This window comes from Pristiophorus japonicus, unplaced genomic scaffold (genome assembly GCF_044704955.1).
Source record: "Pristiophorus japonicus isolate sPriJap1 unplaced genomic scaffold, sPriJap1.hap1 HAP1_SCAFFOLD_66, whole genome shotgun sequence".
Classification (NCBI taxonomy): domain Eukaryota; kingdom Metazoa; phylum Chordata; class Chondrichthyes; family Pristiophoridae; genus Pristiophorus; species Pristiophorus japonicus.
In genome coordinates, this window is record NW_027254572.1 from 1,806,369 (window position 1) to 1,825,844 (window position 19,476).

A 19,476-nucleotide genomic window follows, 5' to 3' on the forward strand; every position below is an offset into this window, starting at 1 on the left:
ACGTGGTCACTTGGTCATTTTCTGGTATCGAGTGAAGAATGTGTCACTTGGACAGTTTCTGGTTTCGAGGTCAGATTTTGGTCAGTTACGGGTTTCTGCGAAAGATTGTGGTCAGTTGGCCAGTTTCTGGTTTCTAGGTCAGACAGTGGTCAGTTGGTCAGTTGCTGGTTTCTACGTCAGACTGTGTTCAGTTGGTCAGATACTGGTTGCTAGGTCGGACTGTGGCCTGTTGGTCAGTTTGTGGTTGCTACGGCATACTGTGGTCATTTGGTCAGTTCCTGGTTTCGAGGTCAGATTGTGGTCAGTTGCTCCTTTTCTGGTTTCTACGTCAGACAGAGGTCATTTGGTCAGTTTCGTGTTGTCTTGGTCAGTTGGTCAGTTTCATGTTGTCTCGGTCAGACTGCGGGCAGTTGTTCAGTTTCTGATTTCTAGGTCAGACTGTGGTCAGTTGGTCTGTTTCAGGTTTCTCGGTCAGTCTGTGTTCAGTTGGTCAGTTTCTGGTTGTCTAGGTCTGTTTCTCTGGTAAGTTTGTTACTTTTTGGTTGCAAGGTCATCCTGTGGTCAGTTGGTCATTTGCTTGTTGCTCGGTCAGACTTTGGTCAGTTGATCAGTTTCTGGTTTCTTGGTCAGGCTGCGGTCACTTGGTCAGTTTCTGGTTGTCTTGGTTTTTTTCTCTGGTAAGCTTGTTAATTTTTGTTTGCTAGGTCATCCTGTGGTCAGTTGGTCATTTGCTTGTTGCTCGGTCAGACTGTGGTCAGTTGATCAGTTTCTGGTTTCGAGGTCAGACTGTGGTCAGTTGATCAGTTTCTGGCTTCTAGGTCAGAATGTGGTCAGTTGGTCAGTTTCGGGTGTCTAGGTCAGCATGTGGTCAATTGGTCCGTTTCTGGTTTCTAGGTCAGATTTTGGTCAGTTGATAAGATTCTGGTTTCGAGCTCAGACTGTGGGCAGTTGGTCAGTTTCTGGTTTCTCGGTCAGACTGTGGTCAGTTGGTCAGTTTCTGGTTTCGAGATCAGATTGTGGTCAGTAGCTCATTTTCGGCTGGTCTAGGTCAGACTTTGATCAGTTGGTCAGTTCCTGGTTTCTAGGTCAGATTGTGGTCAGTTGATCAGTTTCGGGTTGTCTAGGTCAGACTGTGGTCAGTAGGTCAGTTCCTGGTTTATGGGTCAGACTGTGGTTAGTTGGTCAGTCGCTGGTTTGCTAGGTAAGACTTTGGTAAGTTGGTTAGTTGCTGGTTTATAGGTCAGACTTTGGTCGGTTGGTCAATTTCTGGTTTCTAGGTCAGACTGTGATCACTTGGTCAGTTTCTGGTTTCTAGGTCAATCTGTGGTCCGTTGGTCAGTTTCTGGTTTCTAGGTCAGACTGTGGTCAGTTGGCCCGTTTCTGGTTTCTATGTCAGACTGTGGTCAGTTGGTCAATTTCGTGTTGTCTCGGTCAGACTGTGGTCAGTTGGACAGTTTCTGGTTTCGAGGTCAGACTGTGGTCAGTTGGTCAGTTGCTTGTTTCGAGGTCAGACTGTGGTCAGTTGCTGGTTTCTACGTCAAACTGTGGTCAGTTGGTCAGATACTGGTTGCTAAGTCAGAATGTGGCCTGTTGGATAATTTGTGTTTGCTAGGTCAGACTGTGGTCATTTGGTCAGTCTCTGGTTTCGAGTTCAGATTGTCGTCAGTTCCGTCAGTTTCTGGTTTCTCGTTCAGACTGTTGTCAGTTGGTCAGTTTTCGATTGTCTCGGTCAGACTGTAGTCAGTTGTTCAGTTTCTGGTTGTCTCGGTCAGACTCTGGTCACTTCGTCAGTTTCTGGTTTCTAGGTCAGACGGAAGTCAGTTGGCCAGTTTCTGGTTACTAATTCAGACTGTGATCAGATGGTCAGTTACGGTTTCGAGATCAGACTGTTATCAGTTGGTCAGTATCAGGTTTATAGATCAAACTGTGTTCAGTTGCTCAGTTTCTGGTCCTGTGGTCACACTGTGGTCAGTTGCTCAGTTTCTGGTTTCTAGGTCAGACTGTGGTCAGTTGGTCAGTTTCATGTTGTCTCGGGCAGAGTGTGGTCAGTTGGTCAGTTTCTGGATCCAAGGTCAGACTGTGGTCAGTTGGTTAGTTTCTGTTTTCTCGGTCAGACTTTGGTCAGTTGGTCAGTTTCTGGTTTCTAGGTCAGACTGTGGTCATTTGGTCAGCTTCTTTTTCCTAGGTCAGACTGAGTCAGTTGGTCAGTTTCTATTTTTACGTCAGAATGTGGTCATATGGTCAGTTTCTGGTTTCTAGGTCAGACTGAGGTCAGATAGTCAGTTTCTGGTTTCGAGGTCAGATTGTGGTCAGTTGCTCAGTTTCGGGTTTCTAGGTCAGACTGTGGTCATTTGGTCAGTTTCGTGTTGACTTGGTCAGTTGGTCAGTTTCATGTTGTCTCGGTCAGACAGTGGGCAGTTGGTCAGTTTCTGCTTCCAAGGGCAGACTTTGGACAGACTGTGGTCAGCTGCTCAGTTTCTGGATTCTAGGTCAGACTATGGTCAGTTGGTCAGTTTCTGGTTGTCGAGTTCTCTTTCGCTGGTCAGTTTGTTACTTCTGGTTTCTAGGTCAGACTGTGATCAGTTGGTCAGTTACGGGTTGTCACTGTCAGACTTTGGTCAGTTTGTCAGTTTCGGGTTCCTCGGTCAGAATGTGGTCAGTTGGTCAGTTTAAGGTTTCTAGTTCAGACTGTGTCAGTTGGTCAGTTTCTGGTTTCTCGGTCAGATTGTGGTCAGTTGGTCAGTTTCTGGTTTCGAGTTCAGATTGTGATCAGTAGCTCTTTTTCGTGTGGTATAGGTCAGACTTTGATCAGTTGGTCAGATCCTGGTTTCGAGTTAAGAATGTGGTCAGTTGGTCAGTTTCTGGTTTCGATGTCAGACGTTGGTCAGTTGGACAGTTTCTGTTCTCTAGGTCAGACTATGGTCAGTTTGTCAGATTCTGGTTTCTATGTCAGACTGTGGTCCTTTGGTCAGATTCTGGTCTCAATGTCAGACTGTGGTATTTGGTCAGCTCCTGTTTTTAATTCAGACTGAGGTCAGATGGTCAGTTTCTGGTTTCTAGGTCAGAATGTGGTCAGTTGGTCAGTTTCTGGTTTCCAGGTCAGAATGTGGTCAGTTGGTCAGTTTCTGGTTATGAGTTAAGAATGTCGTCAGTTGGTCAGTTTCTAATTTCGACGTCAGACTGTGGTCAGTTGGTCAGTATCTGGTTTCTTGGTCAGACTGTGGTCAGTTGGTCAGTTTCTGGTTTCTAGGTCAGACTGTGGTCACATGGTCAGTTTCTGGCTTCTAGGTCAGTCTGTGATCAGTTGGTCAGTTTCTGGTTCCTAGTTCAGACTGTGGTCAGTTGGTCAGTTACTGGTTTCTCGTTCAGACTGTGGTTGGTTGGTCAGTTTCTGGTTTATCGGTCAGACTGTGGTCTGTTGGTCAGTTTCTGGTTTCTAGGTCAGACTGTGGTAAGTTGGTCAGTTTCTGTTTTTAGATCAGAATGAGATCAGATGGTCAGTTTCTGGCTTCGAGGTCAGATTGTGGTCAGTTGCTATGTTTCGGGTTTCTAGGTGAGACTGTGGTCAGTTGGTCAGTTGCTGGTTTGTACGTCAGACAGTGGTCAATTGGTCAGATACTTGTTGCTAAGTCAGATTGTGGTAACTTGCTCAGTTTATGATTTCTAGGTCAGACTGTGGTCATTTGGTCAGTTTCGTATTGTCTTGGTAAGTTGGTCAGTTTCATGTTGTCTCGGTCAGACTGTGGGCAGTTAGTCAGTTTCTGGTTTCTTGGTCAGACTGATGTCTGACTGTGGTCAGTTTGTCAGTTTCTGGTTTCTCGTTCTTACTGTGGTCAGTGATTCAGTTTCTGGATGTCTAGGTGTGTTTCTCTGGTCAGTTCTTTACTTTTTGGTTGCTAGGTCATCCTGTGGTCAGTTGGTCAGTTGCTTGTTGCTCGGTCAGACTGTGGTCAGTTGATCAGTTTCTGGTTCCTACGTCAGACTGTGGTCAGTTAATCAGTTTCTGTTTTCTATGTCAGACTGTGGTTAGTTGGTCAGTTATGGGTTGTCTCAGTCAGACATTGGTCAGTTGGTCAGTTTCTGGTTCCGAGGTCAGAATGTGGTCAATTGGTCAGTTTCTGGTGTCGAGGTCAGACTGTGGGCAGTTGGTCAGTTCCTGGTTTCGAGTTAAGAATGTGGTCAGTTGGTCAGTTTCTGGTTTCGATGTCAGACTTTGGTCAGTTGGACAGTTTCTGTTCTCTAGGTCAGACTATGGTCAGTTTGTCAGATTCTGGTTTCTAGGTCAGACTGTGGTCCTTTGGTCAGATTCTGGTCTCAAGGTCAGACTGTGGTATTTGGTCAGTTTCTGTTTTTAGTTCAGACTGAGGTCAGATGGTCAGTTTCTGGTTTCTAGGTCAGAATGTGGTCAGTTGGTCAGTTTCTGGTTTCCAGGTCAGAATGTGGTCAGTTGGTCAGTTTCTGGTTATGAGTTAAGAATGTCGTCAGTTGGTCAGTTTCTAATTTCGACGTCAGACTGTGGTCAGTTGGTCAGTTTCTGGTTTCTTGGTCAGACTGTGGTCAGTTGGTCAGTTTCTGGTTTCTAGGTCAGACTGTGGTCACATGGTCAGTTTCTGGCTTCTAGGTCAGTCTGTGATCAGTTGGTCAGTTTCTGGTTCCTAGTTCAGACTGTGGTCAGTTGGTCAGTTACTGGTTTCTCGTTCAGACTGTGGTTGATTGGTCAGTTTCTGGTTTATCGGTCAGAATGTGGTCTGTTGGTCAGTTTCTGGTTTCTAGGTCAGACTGTGGTCAGTTGGTCAGTTTCTGCTTTCTAGATCAGTCTGTGGTCAGTTTGTCAGTTTCTGCTTTCTAGGTCAGACTGTGGTCACTTGTACAGTTTCTGGTATCTAGTTCAGTCTGTGGTCAGTTGGTCTGTTTCTGTTTCCTAGTTCAGACTGTGGTCAGTTGGTCAGTTACTGGTTTCTCGTTCAGACTGTGGTTAGTTGGTCAGTTTCTGGTTTATAGGTCTGACTGTGGTCAGTTAGTAAGTTTCGGATTGTCTTGGTCAGTTTTTGGTCAGTTGGACAGTTTCTGGCTTCAAGGTCAGACTTTGGTCAGTGGTCAGTTTCTGCTTTCTAGATCAGACTGTGGTCAATTGGTCAGTTGCTGTTTTTCGGTCAGACTGATGTCAGCTGGACAGTTTCTGGTTTCTCGGTCAGAATGTGGTCAGTTGGATAGTTTCTGGTTTCTAGGTCAGTCTGTGGTTAGTTGGTCTGTTTCTGCTTGCCATGTCAGTCTGCGGTCAGTTGTTCAGTTTTTGAATTCAAGGTCAGATTGTGGTCAGTTGGTCAGTTTCGGGTTGTCTCGGTCTGACTAGGGTCAGTCGGTCAGTTTCTGTTTTCGAGTTAAGAATGTGGTCATTTGGTCAGTTGCTGGCTTCTACGTCAGACTGTCGTCAGTTGGTCAGATACTGTTTGCTCAGTCAGACTGTGGTCAGTTGGTCAGTTTCATGTTGCCTCCGTCAGACTGTGGTCAGTCGGTCAGTTTCTGGTTCCTAGTTCAGACTGTGGTCATTTAATCAGTTTCGTGCTGTCTTGGTCAGTTGGTCAGTTTCATGTTGTCTCGGTCAGACTGTGGGTACTTAGTCAGTTTCTGGTTTATAGGTCAGACTGAGGTCAGATGGTCAGTTTCTGGTTTCGAGGTCAGATTGTGGTCAGTTGCGAAATTTCGGGTTTCTAGGTCAGACTGTGGTCAGTTGGTCAGTTGCTGTTTGTCGGTCAGACTGATGTCAGATGGACAGTTTCTGGTTTCTCGGTCAGAATGTGGTCAGTTGGACAGTTTCTGGTTTCTAGGTCAGACTGTGGTCAGTTGGTCAGTTTCTGTTTTTAGATCAGACTGAGGTCAGATGGTCAGTTTCTGGTTTCGAGGTCAGATTGTGGTCAGTTGCTCAGTTTCGGGTTTCTAGGTGAGACTGTGGTCAGTTGGTCAGTTGCTGGTTTCTACGTCAGACTGTGGTCAATTGGTCAGATACGTGTTGCTTAGTCAGATTGTGGTAACTTGCTCAGTTTATGATTTCTAGGTCAGACTGTGGTCATTTGGTCAGTTTCGTATTGTCTTGGTAAGTTGGTCAGTTTCATGTTGTCTCGGTCAGACGGTGGGCAGTTAGTCAGTTTCTGGTTTCTTGGTCAGACTGAGGTCTGACTGTGGTCAGTTTGTCAGTTTCTGTTTTCTCGTTCTTACTGTGGTCAGTGATTCAGTCTCTGGTTGTCTAGGTGTGTTTCTCTGGTCAGTTCTTTACTTTTTGGTTGCTAGGTCATCCTGTGGTCAGTTGGTCTGTTGCTTGTTGCTCGGTCAGACTGTGGTCAGTTGATCAGTTTCTGGTTCCTAGTTCAGACTGTGGTCAGTTAATCAGTTTCTGTTTTCTATGTCAGACTGTGGTCAGTTGGTCAGTTATGGGTTGTCTCAGTCAGGCTTTGGTCAGTTGGTCATTTTCGGGTTCCGAGGTCAGAATGTGGTCAATAGGTCAGTTTATGGTGTCTAGGTCAGACTGTGGGCAGTTGGTCAGTTCCTGGTTTCGAGTTAAGAATGTGGTCAGTTGGTCAGTTTCTGGTTTCGATGTCAGACTTTGGTCAGTTGGATAGTTTCTGTTCTCCAAGTCAGACTGTGGTCAGTTCGTCAGATTCTGGTTTCTAGGTCAGACTGTGGTCCTTTGGTCAGATTCTGATCTCAAGGTCAGACTGTGGTATTTGGTCAGTTTCTGTTTTTAGTTCAGACTGAGGTCAGATGGTCAGTTTCTGGTTTCTAGGTCAGAATGTGGTCAGTTGATCAGTTTCTGGTTTCCAGGTCAGAATGTGGTCAGTTGGTCAGTTTCTGGTTATGAGTTAAGAATGTCGTCAGTTGGTCAGTTTCTAATTTCGACGTCAGACTGTGGTCAGTCGGTCAGTTTCTGGTTCCAAGTTCAGACTGTGGTCATTTAATCAGTTTCGTGCTGTCTTGGTCAGTTGGTCAGTTTCATGTTGTCTCGGTCAGACTGTGGGTACTTAGTCAGTTTCTGGTTTATAGGTCAGACTGAGGTCAGCTGGTCAGTTTCTGGTTTCGAGGTCAGATTGTGGTCAGTTGCGAAATTTCGGGTTTCTAGGTCACACTGTGGTCAGTTGGTCAGTTGCTCTTTGTCGGTCAGACTGATGTCAGATGGACAGTTTCTGGTTTCTCGGTCAGAATGTGGTCAGTTGGACAGTTTCTGGTTTCTAGGTCAGACTTTGGTAAGTTGGTCAGTTTCTGTTTTTAGATCAGACTGAGGTCAGATGATTAGTTTCTGATTGCGAGGTCAGATTGTGGTCAGTTGCTCAGTTTCGGGTTTCTAGGTGAGACTGTGGTCAGTTGGTCAGTTGCTGGTTTCTACGTCAGACTGTGGTCAATTGGTCAGATACTTGTTGCTAAGTCAGATTGTGGTAACTTGCTCAGTTTATGATTTCTAGGTCAGACTGTGGTCATTTGGTCAGTTTCGTATTGTCTTGGTAAGTTGGTCAGTTTCATGTTGTCTCGGTCAGACTGTGGGCAGTTGGTCAGTTTCTGGTTTCTTGGTCAGACTGAGGTCTGACTGTGGTCAGTTTGTCAGTTTCTGGTTTCTCGTTCTTACTGTGGTCAGTGATTCAGTTTCTCGTTGTCTAGGTGTGTTTCTCTGGTAAGTTCTTTACTTTGTGGTTGCTAGGTCATCCTGTGGTCAGTTGGTCAGTTGCTTGATGCTCGGTCAGAATGTGGTCAGTTGATCAGTTTCTGGTTCCTAGGTCAGACTGTGGTCAGTTAATCAGTTTCTGATTTCTGTGTCAGACTGTGGTCAGTTGGTCAGTTATGGGTTGTCTCAGTCAGACTTTGGTCAGTTGGTCAGTTTCTGGTTCCGAGGTCAGAATGTGGTCAATTGGTCAGTTTCTGGTGTCTAGGTCAGACTGTGGGCAGTTGGACAGTTCCTGGTTTCGAGTTAAGAATGTGGTCAGTTGGTCAGTTTCTGGTTTCGATGTCAGACTGTGGTCAGTTGGACATTTTCTGTTCTCTAGGTCAGACTGTGGTCAGTTTGTCTGATTCTGGTTTCTAGGTCAGACTGTGGTCCTTTGGTCAGATTCTGGTCTCAAGGTCAGACTGTGGTATTTGGTCAGTTTCTGTTTTTAGTTCAGACTGAGGTCAGATGGTCAGTTTCTGGTTTCTAGGTCAGAATGTGGTCAGTTGGTCAGTTTCTTGGTTCCAGGTCAGAATGTGGTCAGTTGGTCAGTTTCTGGTTATGAGTTAAGAATGTCATCAGTTGGTCAGTTTCTAATTTCGACGTCAGACTGTGGTCAGTTGGTCAGTTTCTGGTTTCTTGGTCAGACTGTGGACAGTTGGTCAGTTTCTGGTTTCTAGGTCAGACTGTGGTCACATGGTCAGTTTCTGGCTTCTAGGTCAGTCTGTGGTCAGTTGGTCAGTTTCTGGTTCCTAGTTCAGACTGTGGTCAGTTGGTCAGTTTCTGGTTTCTAGGTCAGACTGTGGTCAGTTGGTCAGTTTCTGCTTTCTAGATCAGACTGTGGTCAGTTTGTCAGTTTCTGCTTTCTAGGTCAGACTGTGGTCACTTGTACAGTTTCTGGTATCTAGTTCAGTCTGTGGTCAGTTGGTCTGTTTCTGTTTCCTAGTTCAGACTGCGGTCAGTTGGTCAGTTACTGGTTTCTCGTTCAGACTGTGGTTAGTTGGTCAGTTTCTGGTTTATAGGTCAGACTGTGGTCAGTTCGTCAGTTTCTGGTTTCTAGATCAGAATGTGGTCAGTTTGTCAGATTCTGGTTTCTAGGTCTGACTGTGGTCAGTTAGTACGTTTCGGATTGTCTTGGTCAGTTTTTGGTCAGTTGGACAGTTTCTGGCTTCAAGGTCAGACGTTGGTCAGTGGTCAGTTTCTGCTTTCTAGATCAGACTGTGGTCAGTTGATCAGTTTCTGGTTCCTAGTTCAGACTGTGGTCAGTTAATCAGTTTCTGTTTTCTATGTCAGACTGTGGTCAGTTGGTCAGTTATGGGTTGTCTCAGTCAGGCTTTGGTCAGTTGGTCATTTTCGGGTTCCGAGGTCAGAATGTGGTCAATTGGTCAGTTTATGGTGTCTAGGTCAGACTGTGGGCAGTTGGTCAGTTCCTGGTTTCGAGTTAAGAATGTGGTCAGTTGGTCAGTTTCTGGTTTCGATGTCAGACTTTGGTCAGTTGGACAGTTTCTGTTCTCCAAGTCAGACTGTGGTCAGTTCGTCAGATTCTGGTTTCTAGGTCAGACTGTGGTCCTTTGGTCAGATTCTGATCTCAAGGTCAGACTGTGGTATTTGGTCAGTTTCTGTATTTAGTTCAGATTGAGGTCAGATGGTCAGTTTCTGGTTTCTAGGTCAGAATGTGGTCAGTTGATCAGTTTCTGGTTTCCAGGTCAGAATGTGGTCAGTTGGTCAGTTTCTGGTTATGAGTTAAGAATGTCGTCAGTTGGTCAGTTTCTAATTTCGACGTCAGACTGTGGTCAGTCGGTCAGTTTCTGGTTCCTAGTTCAGACTGTGGTCATTTATTCAGTTTCGTGCTGTCTTGGTCAGTTGGTCAGTTTCATGTTGTCTCGGTCAGACTGTGGGTACTTAGTCAGTTTCTGGTTTATAGGTCAGACTGAGGTCAGATGGTCAGTTTCTGGTTTCGAGGTCAGATTGTGGTTAGTTGCGAAATTTCGGGTTTCTAGGTCACACTGTGGTCAGTTGGTCAGTTGCTATTTGTCGGTCAGACTGATGTCAGATGGACAGTTTCTGGTTTCTCGGTCAGAATGTGGTCAGTTGGTCAGTTATGGGTTGTCTCAGTCAGACTTTGGTCAGTTGGTCAGTTTCTGGTTCCGAGGTCAGAATGTGGTCAATTGGTCAGTTTCTGGTATCTAGGTCAGACTGTGGGCAGTTGGACAGTTCCTGGTTTCGAGTTAAGAATGTGGTCAGTTGGTCAGTTTCTGGTTTCGATGTCAGACTGTGGTCAGTTGGACATTTTCTGTTCTCTAGGTCAGACTGTGGTCAGTTTGTCTGATTCTGGTTTCTAGGTCAGACTGTGGTCCTTTGGTCAGATTCTGGTCTCAAGGTCAGACTGTGGTATTTGGTCAGTTTCTGTTTTTAGTTCAGACTGAGGTCAGATGGTCAGTTTCTGGTTTCTAGGTCAGAATGTGGTCAGTTGGTCAGTTTCTTGGTTCCAGGTCAGAATGTGGTCAGTTGGTCAGTTTCTGGTTATGAGTTAAGAATGTCATCAGTTGGTCAGTTTCTAATTTCGACGTCAGACTGTGGTCAGTTGGTCAGTTTCTGGTTTCTTGGTCAGACTGTGGACAGTTGGTCAGTTTCTGGTTTCTAGGTCAGACTGTGGTCACATGGTCAGTTTCTGGCTTCTAGGTCAGTCTGTGGTCAGTTGGTCAGTTTCTGGTTCCTAGTTCAGACTGTGGTCAGTTGGTCAGTTTCTGGTTTCTAGGTCAGACTGTGGTCAGTTGGTCAGTTTCTGCTTTCTAGATCAGACTGTGGTCAGTTTGTCAGTTTCTGCTTTCTAGGTCAGACTGTGGTCACTTGTACAGTTTCTGGTATCTAGTTCAGTCTGTGGTCAGTTGGTCTGTTTCTGTTTCCTAGTTCAGACTGCGGTCAGTTGGTCAGTTACTGGTTTCTCGTTCAGACTGTGGTTAGTTGGTCAGTTTCTGGTTTATAGGTCAGACTGTGGTCAGTTCGTCAGTTTCTGGTTTCTAGATCAGAATGTGGTCAGTTTGTCAGATTCTGGTTTCTAGGTCTGACTGTGGTCAGTTAGTACGTTTCGGATTGTCTTGGTCAGTTTTTGGTCAGTTGGACAGTTTCTGGCTTCAAGGTCAGACGTTGGTCAGTGGTCAGTTTCTGCTTTCTAGATCAGACTGTGGTCAGTTGATCAGTTTCTGGTTCCTAGTTCAGACTGTGGTCAGTTAATCAGTTTCTGTTTTCTATGTCAGACTGTGGTCAGTTGGTCAGTTATGGGTTGTCTCAGTCAGGCTTTGGTCAGTTGGTCATTTTCGGGTTCCGAGGTCAGAATGTGGTCAATTGGTCAGTTTATGGTGTCTAGGTCAGACTGTGGGCAGTTGGTCAGTTCCTGGTTTCGAGTTAAGAATGTGGTCAGTTGGTCAGTTTCTGGTTTCGATGTCAGACTTTGGTCAGTTGGACAGTTTCTGTTCTCCAAGTCAGACTGTGGTCAGTTCGTCAGATTCTGGTTTCTAGGTCAGACTGTGGTCCTTTGGTCAGATTCTGATCTCAAGGTCAGACTGTGGTATTTGGTCAGTTTCTGTATTTAGTTCAGATTGAGGTCAGATGGTCAGTTTCTGGTTTCTAGGTCAGAATGTGGTCAGTTGATCAGTTTCTGGTTTCCAGGTCAGAATGTGGTCAGTTGGTCAGTTTCTGGTTATGAGTTAAGAATGTCGTCAGTTGGTCAGTTTCTAATTTCGACGTCAGACTGTGGTCAGTCGGTCAGTTTCTGGTTCCTAGTTCAGACTGTGGTCATTTAATCAGTTTCGTGCCGTCTTGGTCAGTTGGTCAGTTTCATGTTGTCTCGGTCAGACTGTGGGTACTTAGTCAGTTTCTGGTTTATAGGTCAGACTGAGGTCAGATGGTCAGTTTCTGGTTTCGAGGTCAGATTGTGGTTAGTTGCGAAATTTCGGGTTTCTAGGTCACACTGTGGTCAGTTGGTCAGTTGCTATTTGTCGGTCAGACTGATGTCAGATGGACAGTTTCTGGTTTCTCGGTCAGAATGTGGTCAGTTGGACAGTTTCTGGTTTCTAGGTCAGACTTTGGTAAGTTGGTCAGTTTCTGTTTTTAGATCAGACTGAGGTCAGATGATCAGTTTCTGATTGCGAGGTCAGATTGTGGTCAGTTGCTCAGTTTCGGGTTTCTAGGTGAGACTGTGGTCAGTTGGTCAGTTGCTGGTTTCTACGTCAGACTGTGGTCAATTGGTCAGATACTTGTTGCTAAGTCAGATTGTGGTAACTTGCTCAGTTTATGATTTCTAGGTCAGACTGTGGTCATTTGGTCAGTTTCGTATTGTCTTGGTAAGTTGGTCAGTTTCATGTTGTCTCGGTCAGACTGTGGGCAGTTGGTCAGTTTCTGGTTTCTTGGTCAGACTGAGGTCTGACTGTGGTCAGTTTGTCAGTTTCTGGTTTCTCGTTCTTACTGTGGTCAGTGATTCAGTTTCTCGTTGTCTAGGTGTGTTTCTCTGGTAAGTTCTTTATTTTGTGGTTGCTAGGTCATCCTGTGGTCAGTTGGTCAGTTGCTTGATGCTCAGTCAGAATGTGGTCAGTTGATCAGTTTCTGGTTCCTAGGTCAGACTGTGGTCAGTTAATCAGTTTCTGATTTCTGTGTCAGACTGTGGTCAGTTGGTCAGTTATGGGTTGTCTCAGTCAGACTTTGGTCAGTTGGTCAGTTTCTGGTTCCGAGGTCAGAATGTGGTCAATTGGTCAGTTTCTGGTGTCTAGGTCAGACTGTGGGCAGTTGGACAGTTCCTGGTTTCGAGTTAAGAATGTGGTCAGTTGGTCAGTTTCTGGCTTCGATGTCAGACTGTGGTCAGTTGGACATTTTCTGTTCTCTAGGTCAGACTGTGGTCAGTTTGTCTGATTCTGGTTTCTAGGTCAGACTGTTGTCCTTTGGTCAGATTCTGGTCTCAAGGTCAGACTGTGGTATTTGGTCAGTTTCTGTTTTTAGTTCAGACTGAGGTCAGATGGTCAGTTTCTGGTTTCTAGGTCAGAATGTGGTCAGTTGGTCAGTTTCTGGTTTCCAGGTCAGAATGTGGTCAGTTGGTCAGTTTCTGGTTATGAGTTAAGAATGTCATCAGTTGGTCAGTTTCTAATTTCGACGTCAGACTGTGGTCAGTTGGTCAGTTTCTGGTTTCTTGGTCAGACTGTGGACAGTTGGTCAGTTTCTGGTTTCTAGGTCAGACTGTGGTCACATGGTCAGTTTCTGGCTTCTAGGTCAGTCTGTGGTCAGTTGGTCAGTTTCTGGTTCCTAGTTCAGACTGTGGTCAGTTGGTCAGTTTCTGGTTTCTCGGTCAGACTGTGGTCAGTTGGTCAGTTTCTGCTTTCTAGATCAGACTGTGGTCAGTTTGTCAGTTTCTGCTTTCTAGGTCAGACTGTGGTCACTTGTACAGTTTCTGGTATCTAGTTCAGTCTGTGGTCAGTTGGTCTGTTTCTGTTTCCTAGTTCAGACTGTGGTCAGTTGGTCAGTCACTGGTTTCTCGTTCAGACTGTGGTTAGTTGGTCAGTTTCTGGTTTATAGGTCAGACTGTGGTCAGTTGGTCAGTTTCTGGTTTCTAGATCAGAATGTGGTCAGTTTGTCAGATTCTGGTTTCTAGGTCTGACTGTGGTCAGTTAGTACGTTTCGGATTGTCTTGGTCAGTTTTTGGTCAGTTGGACAGTTTCTGGCTTCAAGGTCAGACGTTGGTCAGTGGTCAGTTTCTGCTTTCTAGATCAGACTGTGGTCAATTGGTCAGTTGCTGTTTTTCGGTCAGACTGATGTCAGATGGACAGTTTCTGGTTTCTCGGTCAGAATGTGGTCAGTTGGATAGTTTCTGGTTTCTAGGTCAGTCTGTGGTCAGTTGGTCTGTTTCTGGTTGCGAGGTCAGTCTGCGGTCAGTTGTTCAGTTTTTGAATTCTAGGTCAGATTGTTGTCAGTTGGTCAGTTTCGGGTTGTCTCGGGCTGACTAGGGTCAGTAGGTCAGTTTCTGTTTTCGAGTTAAGAATGTGGTCAGTTGGTCAGTTGCTGGCTTCTACGTCAGACTGTGGTCAGTTGGTCAGATACTGTTTGCTCAGTCAGACTGTGGTCAGTTGGTCAGTTTCATGTTGCCTCCGTCAGACTGTGGTCAGTCGGTCAGTTTCTGGTTCCTAGTTCAGACTGTGGTCATTTAATCAGTTTCGTGCTGTCTTGATCAGTTGGTCAGTTTCATGTTGTCTCGGTCAGACTGTGGGTACTTAGTCAGTTTCTGGTTTATAGGTCAGATTGTGGTCAGTTGTGAAATTTCGGGTTTCTAGATCAGACTGTGGTCAGTTGGTCAGTTGCTGTTTGTCGGTCAGACAGATGTCAGATGGACAGTTTCTGGTTTCTCGCTCAGAATGTGGTCAGTTGGACAGTTTCTGGTTTCTAGGTCAGACTGTGGTTAGTTGGTCAGTTTCTGTTTTTAGATCAGAATGAGGTCAGATGGTCAGTTTTTGGTTTCGAGGTCAGATTGTGGTCAGTTGCTAAGTTTCGGGTTTCTAGGTGAGACTGTGGTCAGTTGGTCAGTTGCTGGTTTGTACGTCAGACTGTGGTCAATTGGTCAGATACTTGTTGCTAAGTCAGATTGTGGTAACTTGCTCAGTTTATGATTTCTAGGTCAGACTGTGGTCATTTGGTCAGTTTCGTATTGTCTTGGTAAGTTGGTCAGTTTCATGTTGTCTCGGTCAGACTGTGGGCAGTTAGTCAGTTTCTGGTTTCTTGGTCAGACTGAGGTCTGACTGTGGTCAGTTTGTCAGTTTCTGGTTTCTCGTTCTTACTGTGGTCAGTGATTCAGTTTCTGGTTGTCTAGGTGTGTTTCTCTGGTCAGTTCTTTACTTTTTGGTTGCTAGGTCATCCTGTGGTCAGTTGGTCAGTTGCTTGTTGCTCGGTCAGACTGTGGTCAGTTGATCAGTTTCTGGTTCCTAGGTCAGACTGTGGTCAGTTAATCAGTTTCTGTTTTCTATGTCAGACTGTGGTCAGTTGGTCAGTTATGGGTTGTCTCAGTCAGATATTGGTCAGTTGGTCAGTTTCTGGTTCCGAGGTCAGAATGTGGTCAATTGGTCAGTTTCTGGTGACTAGGTCAGACTGTGGGCAGTTGGTCAGTTCTGGGTTTCGAGTTAAGAATGTGGTCAGTTGGTCAGTTTCTGGTTTCGATGTCAGACTTTGGTCAGTTGGACAGTTTCTGTTCTCTAGGTCAGACTGTGGTCAGTTTGTCAGATTCTGGTTTCAAGGTCAGACTGTGGTCCTTTGGTCAGATTCTGGTCTCAAGGTCAGACTGTGGTATTTGGTCAGTTTCTGTTTTTAGTTCAGACTGAGGTCAGATGGTCAGTTTCTGGTTTCTAGGTCAGAATGTGGTCAGTTGGTCAGTTTCTGGTTTCCAGGTCAGAATGTGGTCAGTTGGTCAGTTTCTGGTTATGAGTTAAGAATGTCGTCAGTTGGTCAGTTTCTAATTTCGACGTCAGACTGTGGTCAGTTGGTCAGTTTCTGGTTTCTTGGTCAGACTGTGGTCAGTTGGTCAGTTTCTGGTTTCTAGGTCAGACTGTGGTCACATGGTCAGTTTCTGGCTTCTAGGTCAGTCTGTGATCAGTTGGTTAGTTTCTGGTTCCTAGTTCAGACTGTGGTCATTTAAACAGTTTCGTGCTGTCTTGGTCAGTTGGTCAGTTTCATGTTGTCTCGGTCAGACTGTGGGTACTTAGTCAGTTCATGGTTTATAGGTCAGACTGAGGTCAGATGTTCAGTTTCTGGTTTCGAGGTCAGATTGTGGTCAGTTGGACAGTTTCTGGTTTCTAGGTCAGACTGTGGTAAGTTGGTCAGTTTCTGTTTTTAGATCAGACTGAGGTCAGATGGTCAGTTTCTGGTTTCGAGGTCAGATTGTGGTCAGTTGCTAAGTTTCGGGTTTCTAGGTGAGACTGTGGTCAGTTGGTCAGTTGCTGGTTCCGAGGTCAGAATGTGGTCAATTGGTCAGTTTCTGGTGTCTAGGTCAGAATGTGGGCAGTTGGTCAGTTCCTGGTTTCGAGTTAAGAATGTGGTCAGTTGGTCAGTTTCTGGTTTCGATGTCAGACTTTGGTCAGTTGGACAGTTTCTGTTCTCTAGGTCAGTCTGTGGTCAGTTTGTCAGATTCTGGTTTCTAGGTCAGACTGTGGTCCTTTGGTCAGATTCTGATCTCAAGGTCAGACTGTGGTATTTGGTCAGTTTCTGTTTTTAGTTCAGACTGAGGTTAGATGGTCAGTTTCTGGTTTCTAGGTCAGAATGTGGTCAGTTGGTCAGTTTCTGGTTATGAGTTAAGAATGTCGTCAGTTGGTCAGTTTCTAATTTCGACGTCAGACTGTGGTCAGTTGGTCAGTTTCTGGTTTCTTGGTCAGACTGTGGTCAGTTGGTCAGTTTCTGGTTTCTAGGTCAGACTGTGGTCACATGGTCAGTTTCTGGCTTCTAGGTCAGTCTGTGGTCAGTTGGTCAGTTACTGGTTTCTCGTTCAGACTGTGGTTGGTTGGTCAGTTTCTGGTTTATCGGTCAGACTGTGGTCTGTTGGTCAGTTTCTGGTTTCTAGGTCAGACTGTGGTCAGTGGTCAGTTTCTGCTTTCTAGATCAGACTGTGGTCAATTGGTCAGTTGCTGTTTTTCGGTCAGACTGATGTCAGATGGACAGTTTCTGGTTTCTCGGTCAGAATGTGGTCAGTTGGATAGTTTCTGGTTTCTAGGTCAGTCTGTGGTCAGTTGGTCTGTTTCTGGTTGCTAGATCAGTCTGCGGTCAGTTGTTCAGTTTTTGAATTCCAGGTCAGATTGTGGTAAGTTGGTCAGTTTCGGGTTGTCTCGGTCTGACTAGGGTCAGTAGGTCAGTTTCTGTTTTCGAGTTAAGAAGGTGGTCAGTTGGTCAGTTGCTGGCTTCTACGTCAGACTGTGGTCAGTTGGTCAGATACTGTTTGCTCAGTCAGACTGTGGTCAGTTGGTCAGTTTCATGTTGCCTCCGTCAGATTGTGGTCATTCGGTCAGTTTCTGGTTCCTAGTTCAGACTGTGGTCATTTAATCAGTTTCGTGCTGTCTTGGTCAGTTGGTCAGTTTCATGTTGTCTCGGTCAGATTGTGGGTACTTAGTCAGTTTCTGGTTTATAGGTCAGACTGAGGTCAGATGGTCAGTTTCTGGTTTCGAGGTCAGATTGTGGTCAGTTGCGAAATTTCGGGTTTCTAGGCCAGACTGTGGTCAGTTAGTAAGTTTCGGATTGTCTTGGTCAGTTTTTGGTCAGTTGGACAGTTTCTGGCTTCAAGGTCAGACTGTGGTCAGTGGTCAGTTTCTGCTTTCTAGTTCAGACTGTGGTCAATTGGTCAGTTGCTGTTTTTCGATCAGACTGATGTCAGATGGTCAGTTTCTGGTTTCTCGGTCAGAATGTGGTGAGTTGGATAGTTTCTGGTTTCTAGGTCAGACTGTGGTCAGTTGGTCAGTTTCTGCTTTCTAGATCAGACTGTGGTCATTTGTCAGTTTCTGCTTTCTAGGTCAGACTGTGGTCACTTGTACAGTTTCTGGTATCTAGTTCAGTCTGTGGTCAGTTGGTCTGTTTCTGTTTCCTAGTTCAGACTGTGGTCAGTTGGTAAGTTACTGGTTTCCTGTTCAGACTGTGGTTAGTTGGTCAGTTTCTGGTTTATAGGTCAGACTGTGGTCAGTTGGTCAATTTCTGGTTTCTAGGTCAGAATGTGGTCAGTTGGTCAGTTTCTGGTTTCTTGGTCAGACTGTGGTAAGTTGGTCAGTTTCTGGTTTCTAGGTCAGACTGTGGTCACATGGTCAGTTTCTGGCTTCTAGGTCAGTCTGTGGTCAGTTGGTCAGTTACTGGTTTCTCGTTCAGACTGTGGTTGGTTGGTCAGTTTCTGGTTTATCGGTCAGACTGTGGTCTGTTGGTCAGTTTCTGGTTTCTAGGTCAGACTGTGGTCAGTGGTCAGTTTCTGCTTTCTAGATCAGACTGTGGTCAATTGGTCAGTTGCTGTTTTTCGGTCAGACTGATGTCAGATGGACAGTTTCTGGTTTCTCGGTCAGAATGTGGTCAGTTGGATAGTTTCTGGTTTCTAGGTCAGTCTGTGGTCAGTTGGTCTGTTTCTGGTTGCTAGATCAGTCTGCGGTCAGATGTTCAGTTTTTGAATTCCAGGTCAGATTGTGGTAAGTTGGTCAGTTTCGGGTTGTCTCGGTCTGACTAGGGTCAGTAGGTCAGTTTCTGTTTTCGAGTTAAGAATGTGGTCAGTTGGTCAGTTGCTGGCTTCTACGTCAGACTGTGGTCAGTTGGTCAGATACTGTTTGCTCAGTCAGACTGTGGTCAGTTGGTCAGTTTCATGTTGCCTCCGTCAGATTGTGGTCATTCGGTCAGTTTCTGGTTCCTAGTTCAGACTGTGGTCATTTAATCAGTTTCGTGCTGTCTTGGTCAGTTGGTCAGTTTCATGTTGTCTCGGTCAGATTGTGGGTACTTAGTCAGTTTCTGGTTTATAGGTCAGACTGAGGTCAGATGGTCAGTTTCTGGTTTCGAGGTCAGATTGTGGTCAGTTGCGAAATTTCGGGTTTCTAGGCCAGACTGTGGTCAGTTAGTAAGTTTCGGATTGTCTTGGTCAGTTTTTGGTCAGTTGGACAGTTTCTGGCTTCAAGGTCAGACTGTGGTCAGTGGTCAGTTTCTGCTTTCTAGTTCAGACTGTGGTCAATTGGTCAGTTGCTGTTTTTCGATCAGACTGATGTCAGATGGTCAGTTTCTGGTTTCTCGGTCAGAATGTGGTGAGTTGGATAGTTTCTGGTTTCTAGGTCAGACTGTGGTCAGTTGGTCAGTTTCTGCTTTCTAGATCAGACTGTGGTCATTTGTCAGTTTCTGCTTTCTAGGTCAGACTGTGGTCACTTGTACAGTTTCTGGTATCTAGTTCAGTCTGTGGTCAGTTGGTCTGTTTCTGTTTCCTAGTTCAGACTGTGGTCAGTTGGTAAGTTACTGGTTTCCTGTTCAGACTGTGGTTAGTTGGTCAGTTTCTGGTTTATAGGTCAGACTGTGGTCAGTTGGTCAATTTCTGGTTTCTAGGTCAGAATGTGGTCAGTTGGTCAGTTTCTGGTTTCGAGGTCAGACTGTGGTAAGTTGGTCAGTTTCTGTTTTTAGTTCAGACTGAGGTCAGATGGTCAGTTTCTGGTTTCGAGGTCAGATTGTGGTCAGTTGCTAAGTTTCGGGTTTCTAGGTGAGACTGTGGTCAGTTGGTCAGTTGCTGGTTTCTACGTCAGACTGTGGTCAATTGGTCAGATACTTGTTGCTAAGTCAGATTGTGGTAACTTGCTCAGTTTATGATTTCTAGGTCAGACTGTGGTCATTTGGTCAGTTTCGTATTGTCTTGGTAAGTTGGTCAGTTTCATGTTGTCTCGGTCAGACGGTGGGCAGTTAGTCAGTTTCTGGTTTCTTGGTCAGACTGAGGTCTGACTGTGGTCAGTTTGTCAGTTTCTGGTTTCTCGTTCTTACTGTGGTCAGTGATTCAGTTTCTGGTTGTCTAGGTGTGTTTCTCTCGTCAGTTCTTTACTTTTTGGTGGCTAGGTCATCCTGTGGTCAGTTGGTCAGTTGCTTGTTGCTCGGTCAGACTGTGGTCAGTTGACCAGTTTCTGGTTCCTAGGTCAGACTCTGGTCAGTTAATCAGTTTCTGTTTTCTATGTCAGACTGTGGTCAGTTGGTCAGTTATGGGTTGTCTCAGTCAGATTTTGGTCAGTTGGTCAGTTTCTGGTTCCGAGGTCAGAATGTGGTCAATTGGTCAGTTT